Source organism: Piliocolobus tephrosceles, chromosome 11 (assembly GCF_002776525.5).
Source record: "Piliocolobus tephrosceles isolate RC106 chromosome 11, ASM277652v3, whole genome shotgun sequence".
Lineage (NCBI taxonomy): Eukaryota > Metazoa > Chordata > Mammalia > Primates > Cercopithecidae > Piliocolobus > Piliocolobus tephrosceles.
In genome coordinates this window covers 2,351,907-2,363,554 of record NC_045444.1, presented here as the reverse complement: position 1 = coordinate 2,363,554, position 11,648 = coordinate 2,351,907, and the positions used below count along the sequence as shown (strand labels likewise).

Sequence of the window (11,648 nt, the reverse complement as noted above, 5' to 3'; positions counted from 1 at the left end):
GTTCTCACAATCACACACATTCACACACTTGCTCTCACACACTATCACATGCTCACACACATGCTGTCATACATGCTCACATTCACACACAAGCTCACACTCATCACACATGCACTATCACACACTCATATACACAGACTTTCACTCATAACACATTCACAATGCTCTCGCAACACACTCTCAAACTTGTGCTCTCATATGGACACTCACAAGCTCACATGCTCTCAACACTCTCCATACACTATCACGCACACACTTGTCCTTTCACAGGTACACTCATACTCTCACACAACACATGCACTACACTCACACAAGCTCTAACACACATACATGTTTACATGCTCATACCACACACACATGTTCATGCTCACACCTCGCACATGCTCTAACACATACATGTTCACATGTTCATACCACACATGCTCACATGCTCTCACACGTGTTCACATGCTCAGACATGCTCTCACATGCATGTTCATGCTCACACCACATGCTCACATTCACATGCTCACACACACTATCTCACATACTTTAACACATACATGTTGACATGCTCATACCACACACACATACATGTTCATGCTCACATCACACTCCCATGCTCTAACACATACGTGTTCACATGCTCATACCACAATGCTCAAACACATACGTGTTCACATGTTCATACATGTTCTCACATGCGCTAACATACATGTTTGTGCTCACACACAATGCTCTCACACATACATGTTCACATGCTCACACACGATCTCATAGGCTTTAACACATACATGTTCACATGCTCATGCCATGCACGCTCTCATGCTCTAACAAATACATGTTCACATGTTCACACAACACACTCACACATGCTCCCATGCACTCTCATGCTCTCATACACACATATTCTCACAAACACATACGCTCTCAGACTCTTACACAGCCTCACACATCCCTCTGGTTGATTAAAGTGAGTTCAAGAATAAATACCCCTTCATGACACATGAGAATTAAAAGGAGAAATCTGAAAATCAGTTTGCCCTCATCAGAAGGAAGATAAAATGAATACAGCAACTCCAGTACTGTGGGATGGCAAAGCATCCCAAGTAAGTATATTGAACAGGGACTTGGAATCTACTGTAACCCAAGTGCCAATCTTTATTTTAACCAATTTTGATGGAAAAACCTATTTCACATACACCAAAACACAAGGAGAAAGGGCAGGGCTTGGGCCCTGGCAGGCCTGAGTTTGGTTCTGCCATTCGTGAGCTGTGTGACCTAGAACTAGTTCAGTTTCTCCAAGACAGTTTTCTTACGTGCATAAAACCAACCACCCACCTACCTTGCAGGAATGTTCTGAGGACTAAATGGGATACACATGGGAAAGACCAAGGCACAGCATCAACCACACAGTAGGAATGAATCAATGTTGGTTTCCATCCCATCTAATTGTAAGAGTGATACAGGAGGTAGAAAGAAACCATTTAGGCAGGTAGTGAGGGCAAAGAGTCCTCGGCAGAACTTTTTTTTTTTTTTTTTCTTTTTTGAGACAGAGTCTTACTCTGTTGCCCGGGCTGGAGTGCAATGGCACGATCTCGGCTCACTGCAACCTCTGCCTCCCAATTCAAGCAATTCTCCTGCCTCAGCCTCCTGAGTAGCTGGGATTACAGGCATGCACCACCCTGCCTAATTTTTGTACTTTTAGTAGAGATGGGGTTTCACCATGTTGGCCAGGCTGGTCTCAAACTCCTAACCTCAAGTGATCCACCCCCTGGCTCAGCCTCCCAAAATGCTGAAAAACTACAGGTGTGAGCCACTGCACCTGGCCAGAACTTCCCTTCTAACAAAAAGCAGCCCAAGAAATCACTTCTTTTCTAAAAAAGAGCAGCCTGGAAGATCAGGCTGCAAACATAGATAAGGGAAAGAACAGGGAAGGTAGAGGTGCTGACCACATGCCCCTCCCTAAACCAATCCTGGAAACAGCAACCTCCAGACTTTGGGTGAAACCGCTTTGCGAAGATTCTGACAGTGAGAGAAGCCCAACATGCTGACTCCATCGTGCCTCTGGAAGGACATGCCTGGCCCCAGGTAGCCCTTCTATTGGTGCAGCTGCTGGCATGCCTCTGGTCTCACAGGCTGGCATCTTCTCTTATTCCTGGGCATAGACCACACCCACCATGAGAGGAATTTCTAGTTTAACAAGGATAATAGTCCCTCCCTAAAATTGATCCTTTCCTTGTTCAGGGACTGAAACTGCCTTTATAAAACTAGTAAAAGGCCATGAGATTAGGATTATTGGAGGGGCCCGAGTTCTGCTAAAATATAGGCCTCCTTTCTATAATCCCTTACTGCTCAGGAGTCATATGATCAGAGGTCACAAGATTCGGACTACCCCAGTTGCTCCTATAGATAACATCAGTGTTGTAAAGCCTAACATTGGTCTTTTGAGATGTTTTTCAGACTGACCCCACCTGGACTCATGACTCAACCAGTCCTGTGGTTTCTCACCACTATCCAGAGGTAGACTCAGTGCACAAGCACCGTTTTCCACAACCCTATAACTGCATCCCCAACCAACCAGCAGCACCCTTTCCCTAACCCCCTGCCTACCAAAATATCCTTGAAAAACTCTAGCCTCTGAGCCTTTAGGGAGACTGACTTGACTGATAATTCCAGTTCTCCCATGTGGCCAGCCTCAAGTCCACTGAACTCTCTTTACTGCAATACCGTGGTCTCAGTGAATTGGTTTTGTCTCTGCAGTCGGCAGGAAGACCCATCAGGCGATGACACAGGATATTAGAGGTAAGAAACTTCTAACTGTTTAAGCCACAGAGAGTCTATTGTTGTGTTTGCTTTTTCTTGTACCAAAAACATTCCAGAACATAGTCTTTGCCCTCAAAAAACTCAAAGACTAGTGGTTCAGACAGATTAGTAAGTAAATGATTACAGTATAAGATGATAAATTCTATGGCAGAAGTATGCAAGTGGTGCCCTGGGAACATGGAAAGACACATATATATCAAGCTGGAAGGTCGAGGAAGTTTCCTGGAGGAACATCATATGAACTGAGATCTGAGGGAACTGACTAGATAAAGACAGGAGGAGAAAGAGCAGGAAGGAAAAAAAAAAAAAATCAGCGAAGTTTAAGCAGCTCATGGTAATGATTTAATGGCTATAATGGAAATGCCTACCCAATAAATGTGTTCTGAAAAAAATACAGGTATCTTCCCCAACATTTTATCCCAAAAAGTTTCAAACACTAAGAAAAATTGAAAGAACTGTCCTGTGAATCCATACACTCACCGCCTGGACTTTACAATCAACATTTTGCTCCATTTGCTTTATCATAAATCCATTCATCTGTCATCTCTCTCTCTACCCCTCAATGCATCTCCCTTTCTGATGTATTTCAGTACAAGTTGCAGGTATCCATATACTTCATCCCTAACATGAAGCACAGACATTCATTTTCCCCAAAGCAATTAGACTTCCCCCACTGAATTCACTAACAATTTCAGAACTACATCTGTGGGGTGGGGACCACTTGCAAACCATAAGGTAATACGAGTAGGGCCCTGATCCTATTCGATGGGTGCACTTATAAGAAGAGGAAGCGATACCTGGACTCTTCCCACCATGTGAGGACACAGTGAGAAGGCAGCTCAGGTATCTCTTCCTCTTCTTCTAAGACAGGAAGAGAGCCCTCACCAGAACCCACCACGTTGGTGCCCTATCTCAGACTTCCAGCCTCAGAACTGTGGGAAAATCAATTCCTGTTGTTTAAGCCACCCAGTCTATGGTATTTTGTTATGGCAGCCTGAGTTAAGACGGCACCCTTCAACATGTTTTCTATCTACTCGCACAAAAGCTCTGTTGTTTGACTCAAGTTTGTTCAAAAAACATTTGGGCTCTACTTTGTGCCAAGTTTTGGGCTTCTCCCCTTAGAAAATTCAGTCTTCCCAATGAAAGACTTCTATAAATAAAGCATTTTAACGTAATGTCTCACATGCAATGATAAAGATGGTACAAGACATAATGGAAAGCATAATGAACTCCAGGAGAAGGGAATCAGGAAGGCCCCAAAGGTGAATAACAGTCCATTTAGCAGATGGGAGTGAGAGCATGTTTCACCTTAACACACAGCACGTGCAAAGCAACCAAGGCATGAAACATCACAGTGGGTTCAGGCATCACATAATATTGAAGCATAAGGTATGGGATGGGGAAGTGCCTGGGTAATGAGTCTCCAAATATAGCTCTGTCTGTCTACAAATGGGCCTGAAGTGCCATCTTAAGAAACTTTGATTCTAGAGAAAACAGGGAGCCACTGCTAGGCGGGTCCTCCAGCCCATCTTAGCTTGTAAGGCACCGAATCAACAAGGATATAGAATAACAAGACACTCCAAACTAAGGATGTCCACTTAGATGACTTGTTGGGGAGGGGAGGCAAGAGCGCTGGGAAATGGTTTTTCTGCTATGTTATATGAAACACTAATATTAGATAGGACTCTCTACCACTTAGCATAAAACCAAATACCAGAACATATATTTACTTGAGAAGTAAAATGTATTTTGAAAGCAAATCACAGTATATAAAACCATCCATGGTAGGATGAAGAGGTGGTTTCTACTAGCTTAGTCCCATAGGCTAATATAGTCAAGTCTTTCGTTAAGCTTGAGCAAAGAGGAAATGCGTTGGTCAGTCGAGTCCAAATACCATCCTGCAGTATCATAGGGTTGTCATGAAAATCACAAATGAGAATCTGAAAACCTACGGGAAACTAAACTCTCAGTCCCCCTCCTAAAATTCTATGTCCTGAGTAATATGGCAACAGAAGCACTCAGCAAAACAGTCAAACATTATATACCTGCAAATAACTGCATTCAGCACTCCTCCAGATAGTATGAACTGAAGGTAACCTAATATATTGGCCGTAATAATATTTGAGTCTGGCAATCCTAAAGCTGGGACGATGTAGGGACAAAAACAAGAACGGTATTGAAAACAGACCCTGAAAAATTAGGGATCCAGAAATCCGTACCTATACCAAATATTAAATAAACAAGACAGAAGGGAGGGCTCTGTTTCAGCAGAACACCAAGGGGAGACTGGTCAAGGTGGAGGGCACACCTGAGTCAGAAAATTCACATTTTCCTATAATCACAGAAATGACCTTTCCTTTGTTTTAATCCTTACAACAAAAACTAACCCCATTTTAACCAGTTATTTTCCATTGTTCTGTCTCCCTGTTCTGAATCCCTGTTTCAAAGAAAGTAACTTTGAAATGGCCTATTTTGGGTTCTTAGTTTCTGCATTCTTCAGCCCTTTTCTGTCCAAAGCCAGCCTCCTATCCTCAGCTCACTCAAACACAATCTTATGGAATCAAGTGCTACCTGATACCAGAACTGCAAATAAAGCCAGTTAAGATCTTTAAACTACATTTGTGATAAGTCTTTTGACTTTACAAAAGCTCAAACTCAACAGTAGAGTTAAAATTCAACTTCCTGTTACTTTTTTCAAACAAGTGTTCCCAACAGAAAGACAGGAAGCAGTAATGGAAAAATGCAGGGAATCAAAATATGGTAAGAAATATTTAACTCAATAGCTAAAAAAGGGGAAAATAATTTGAAAAGCAAGACAGAACTATAAGAAGAACTGAAAGACAAACAGATTAGGAGAAAATATTTGCAACACAAAACAAAGTAATATCCCTAATACATAAAGAGCCCCTGCAAAGCAGTAAGGCAAACAACCTAACTTTTTTAATGGGCAAAAAATGAAGAAGTAAAAGTGGGCACAGATAACAAACATATGAAGGTAAACCCAGTTTCTCTAGTAGTCAAGGAAATGTAAATAAAACATTAGATTGGGTTCATCAAGAGTTTGGGGAAATGAATACTACTGATGATAATATTAACTGTCACAACCTTTTGGGAAAAAATAAGCAACAACTAAAAGAATTGTTTGTAAAACTCTTCTAGAAATTTATTCTATAAAAGTATAAGGATATAATTATGATTTTTGTCACTACAAAGAATGCTACAATAATCTTTAAAATTTTCATCAATGGGGAATTCTTGCATAAATTACGATAGTGAGAGGTGAAGCCAGCTGGACTTCCTGGGTCCAGTGGAGACTTGGAGAACTCTTCTGTCTTACCAGAGGATTGTAAAATGCGCCAATCAGCACTCTGTGGCCAGCCAGAGGTTTGTAAAATGCGCCAATCAGCACACTGTAAAATGGACCAATCAGCGCTCTCTAAAATGGACCAATCAGCACTCTGTAAAATGGACCAATCAGCAGGACATGGGTGGGGTCAACCGAAGGAATAAAAGCTGGCCACCCCAACCAGCAGCTGCAACCTGCTTGGGTCCCCTTCCATGCTGTGGAAGCTTTGTTCTTTCACTCTTCCTAAGAAATCTTGCTGCTATTCACTCTCTGGGTCCGTGCCACCTCTGAGAGCTGTAACCCTCACTGCGAAGGTCCGCAGCTTCATTCTTGAAGTCAGTGAGACCACGAACCCACCAGAAGGAACAAACTCCGAATACATCTTGGGAACAAACTCCAGACACACCACCTTTAAGAGCTGTAACACTCACCACAAAGGTCCGCAGCTTCATTCTTGAAGTCAGCAAGACCATGAACCCCCAGAAGGAACAAACCAAATTAGAACCAAATTTTAGATTATACAGCTATTGAAAAGAATGGGGAAGTGCTATACGTACTGAGAGGGAACAATGTGCAGATGTATCCATTTAGGAGGAGGTACAAAATGGCAATAATCACAATTCTATCAGAAATGTGCAGAAAACATATAATACAATGTTACTTGTTTAAAAAAATTGTTAGTTTATATATAAACAAAGAATTATTGTAGGATACACAGTTAATACTGGAAACAATGAAGTTGGACTTTCCTTCTATTCTTTCCTTTCCTTCCTGTTCTAAAGCTTTCTGATAGTCTTTCACTCCTGATCTGAAGCTTGCCTTGGTCTCTTCTTCTGCTTTAAAAATAAAAAAATTTAAAAAACACATACTCCTTATTTTGCCTAATTTGAACAAAGTAAACTGAGGAAATCTGAACACTGACTGGATTTCATTTATTTATTTTAGGACAGGTTCTTGCTCTGTCACCCAGGCTGCAGTGCAGTGGTGCGATCACGAGTCACTACAGTCTTGACCTCTTGGGCTCAAGCAGCACCCCCCACACACACTCCCGTCCTGGGCCCTCTGTCCCCAACTCCAGAGTAGCTGGGATTACAGGCGTAAGCCATGGCATCTGGTCGGATTAGTCATTCATTGACTGATGGTAACATGGTAGTGCATTATGTTCTCTTCTCTGTACTTTCGTATATGTTTGAAAATTTCCACTAAAAAGAAACACAAGGTAAATTAACTTATACCACAAAGAGGGATTTACTAGCAGACTACTAGTGTATGTCACTGACTCAAAACGAAAAACTATGCTACAGGAAGGAGGCCGAGGATAGGGCTGGGACTCAGGAGTAACTGGACACAGGGCCCTGAGAGCTGCCAGACCATCCCTGTGATTCTCGCCACATGCTGGCTCTGTCTCTCTTCCTTGCTGTGGATCAGCTTTCACCACTTGGCAAAAGCAGAGATGCCAATTGGTAAAATTTGGTGGCCTGCAGACATGCTTTGTTTGCTCATATGGTGCTTTTAAGAATTCATTTAGGCTGGGTGCGGTGGCTCATGCCTGTAATCCCAGCACTTTGGGAGGCTAAGGAGGGTGGATCATGAGGTCAGGAGATCAAGACCATCCTGGCCCACATGGTGAAATCCCATCTCTACTAAAAATACAAAAATTAGCTGGGCATGGTGGCTTGTGCCTGTAATCCCAGCTACTCGGGAGGCTGAGGCAGGAGAATCGCCTGAACCCAGGAGGTAGAAGTTGCAGCGACCCCGGATCGTGCCACTGCACTCCAACCTGGCAACCAAGCAAGACTCCGTCTGGGAAAAAAAAAAAAAAAAAAAAAAAGTCATTTAGTTACTTACATTTTTTAAAGAACGATTTCACATAAAGTCCAAATTTTTGGCATCTCTTAAAAAATTAAGAAGTCTGACATTCCTAAGTACGACTCGGCTGGTGCTGCGGTGCAGCTGCTGCTTTTGGAAGGGTCATACACTATCTGAAAGCCAGCGTGAGCCTGCTGCACTCTTACTTCCACCTGCCTCACTCGTTTGCCTGGCTCCCTGACCCAGCTGCAGACACGATGGACCCAGTCCTCCCAATCTCATACCCAGACCCTGGCCTGAGTCAAGTGACCTCCTCGGTCAAGTTCCCCTTCCCTTGTGTAGCTGCTATTCTAATTAGCACCAGGAAATGGAATATGTTTATATGCTCATACACGTTACGACTCACTTTCCATGTCTATAAAAATCAGAAAGTTGAATTAAGTGATCTAAATTATCTTTCAATTTTTGACTGTTTTTTTCTGACATTAGATATGCAGAACAACTCTAATTAGCCCTCCTGTTTGCCTAAGGAAATTCGTTTTAGGTATTTCTGTTACCTAACAGATATCTTTATACCTGTCCCTCCCCACCCACCACCCCCAAAAAAAGAAAAAATAAATTAACAAAAACAAACGAAATTGAAACAAAAACTAGAAGACTTTGGAGTCCCTTCTTGTAAGCAGGAGGCTGCTTCTGGTCTGTGCCTCTGTGCACATGCTATTCCTTCTGCCAGGACTGCCCTTCCTCCTGATGGACGAGGATCGCCTATAATGACAGACTCAGCTGGAATATTTTCTCCTCACCTTCCTAGATATCCCCCAGCCAGCTCATCCTCCCAGTCTCAGAGGGCCCCCATGCCTGTCAGTACTGTCTACCATTTCACTTAGGGAAAGTGGTGATTTCCCCCAAGATGAGGTCTGTTTCTCCCACCACACTTCAAGCCCATTCATCTTTGTGTGCCCAGCGTGCCTGGTACTTAGGGGACGATCAACATTTGGTAGATAAAACACCAGAGCTGGTGGTCTCCACCTGGGTTGTGAGGCCTCAAAAAGATAAGTGGTAGCTGGTAAGCTTTTTACTTATTTACTTTTTTGAGACAAGGTCTCACTCTGTCGCCCAGGCTGGAGTACAGTGGCATGAGCATGACTCACTACAGCCTCAACTTTTGAGACTCTACCAATCCTTTCACCTCAGTTCCCGAGTAACTGGGACTACAGGCACATGCCACCACGCCCGGCTAATTTAAAAAAATTTTTGGCCGGGCGCAGTGGCTCAAGCCTGTAATCCTAGCATTTTGGGAGGCCAAGGTGGGTGGATCATGAGGTCAAGAGATTGAGACCATCCCGGCCAACCAACATGGTGAAACCCCATCTCTACTAAAAATACAAAAATTAGCTAGGCGTAGTGGCACACACCTGTAGTCCCAGCTACTTGGGAGGCTGAGGCAGGATAATCTCTTGAACACCCAGGAGGCGGAGCTTGCAGTGAGCCGAGATTGCACCACTGCACTCCAGCCCGGGTGACAGAGCGAGACTCCGTCTCAAAAAAAAAAAAAAAAAAAAAAAAACGTGGTAGAGACTATGTTGCCCAGGCTGGTCTCAAACTCCTAGCCTCAAGTGACTCTCCTGCCTCAGCCTCCCAAAGTGTTGGAGTGTTGGGATTACAGGCATGAGCCACTGTGCAGCCTAGTACACTCTGAAACATTAATTCATTTATCTCATGACTTTCCTGAACTATAAAGCAATGATAAATGGTGGGAGCAATTTGGAAGCTGATTTTTATATAATTATTTCTGAAATAAAGTTCCCCTCTACCCACCCATGGAATCTGGGATTTTGCTAGCCTTACAGATGGTTACCAATTTATACAGATTCACTCTGAAGTTCCTGCTACCTGAAGAGGCAGCTGTGGACACATTAGAGCTACGGGACTCCTAACAGCTGAAGGCAAATTTGGAATTAGCATACATGTCCCTATTCTGAATTACTTATTCAAATAAAATCCTATTTAGAGACTTAAACAGATTCTACTACTACTTCTACTGCTATAGCATCTCTAGTATATTGCATACTCTCAGAATTTGTATGATTTGTCCAGGGTCAATTAACTAGTGGATAGCAGGGCTAGGACTGGAGCCCTAGCAGTCCACACTCCGAGCCACTACATGGTCTGTGCTCTATGAGTGGATTAGAGTGGGGTGGGGAAGAGCTTCAAGTATGACGTGAAATGTTGAGACTTATTTCAAGGACACAGATCTATGGCTCAGAAAGTTCACTAAAGAGGGAGAAAAATGCATAGGCAGGCAACACAGAGCACAAGCTCTAAAACAAAGACCTGAGAGAAAATATACAACAAAAAATAGTATACAGTCATGCGTCCAATAAAGCTGTTTCAGTCAATGACAGACCACGTATACAACAGTGGTCACATAAGATTACAGTCCTGTACTGTTACTGGGCCTTTCCTACGTTTAGATATGTTTACACAAATACTTCCCCATTGTGTCACAATTGCCCACAGTATTCAGTACAGTAACATGACGTGCAGGTAGCATGTTGAGCAAAAGGCTGTACCATATGGGCTAGGTGTGTAGTAGGCTACGCCACCTAGGCTTGTGTAAGTATACCATGACGTTTGCAACACAATGACATTGCTTAAAAGCATTTCTCAGAACTTACGTGTCATTAAGTGATGCGTGGCTATATATACAAAAGAACTGAAAGCAAGGACTTCAACAGATATTTCTACACCCATGTTCACATCAGCACACAATAACCAAGAGGTTGAAACATCCCAAATGTCCATCAGTAGATAAACAAATAAATCAGATGTGGTATAAATGTACAACAGAATATTCAGCCTTAAAAAAGAAGGAAACTGACACATGCTACAACATGGATCACCCTTGAAGATATTATACTAAGTGAAATAAGCAAGACACAAAAAGACAAATACTATGATTCCACTGATATGAGGTACCCAAAACAATCACACCGGGAGACAGAAAGCAGGACAGAATGGCGGCTGCCAGGGGCTGGGGGAAGAGGCGAGTGGGGAGTTGGTGTTTCATGGGTGCAGAGGTTCAGTTTGGGATGAAGAAGTTCTGGAGATGGATGGTGGTGATCCCTGCACGACAAAGTAAATGAACAGTAAGTGAACTGTACCCCCGAAATAAGTAAAATGTTGAATTTTATGTTATGTACATTTTACCAGAATTTTTAAAAAGTAGTTATATACCAACTACAGTGTGGGACAGGAAAACAAACCCTTGACTTGAAGTCTGCCATTAGGAAGCAACGGTTTTGGTTAACATTTTTTGTCCTCCGTCTGATCTATAAAACACAGGACAAGGCCAGGCGCGGTGGCTCACACCTGTAATCCCAACACTCTGGGGGGCCGAGGTGGGCCAATCACTTAAGGCCAGGAGTTCATGACCAGCCTGGCCAACATGGTGAAACCCCGTTTCTACTAAAAACAGAAAAGTTAGCCAGGTATGATGGTGGGCGCCTGTAATCCAAGCTATTCGGGAAGCTGAGGCAGGAAGAATTGCTTGAACCCTGGGGGCGGAGGTTGCAGTAAGCCGAGATCTCACCATTGCACTCCAGCCTGAGCAACAGAGTGAGACTCCATCTCAGATAGATTAGATAGATAGATAGATAGATAGATAGATAGATAGATAGATAGATAG

At 43.0% G+C, this 11,648-nt stretch overlaps 1 protein-coding gene across 4 annotated transcripts in view; it reads right to left on the bottom strand.

The window, feature by feature from the left end:
- The window catches only part of RALB (RAS like proto-oncogene B), a 38,848-nt gene that overhangs the window by 17,285 nt on the left and 9,915 nt on the right, over positions 1-11,648 (bottom strand). The window lies entirely within an intron of this gene.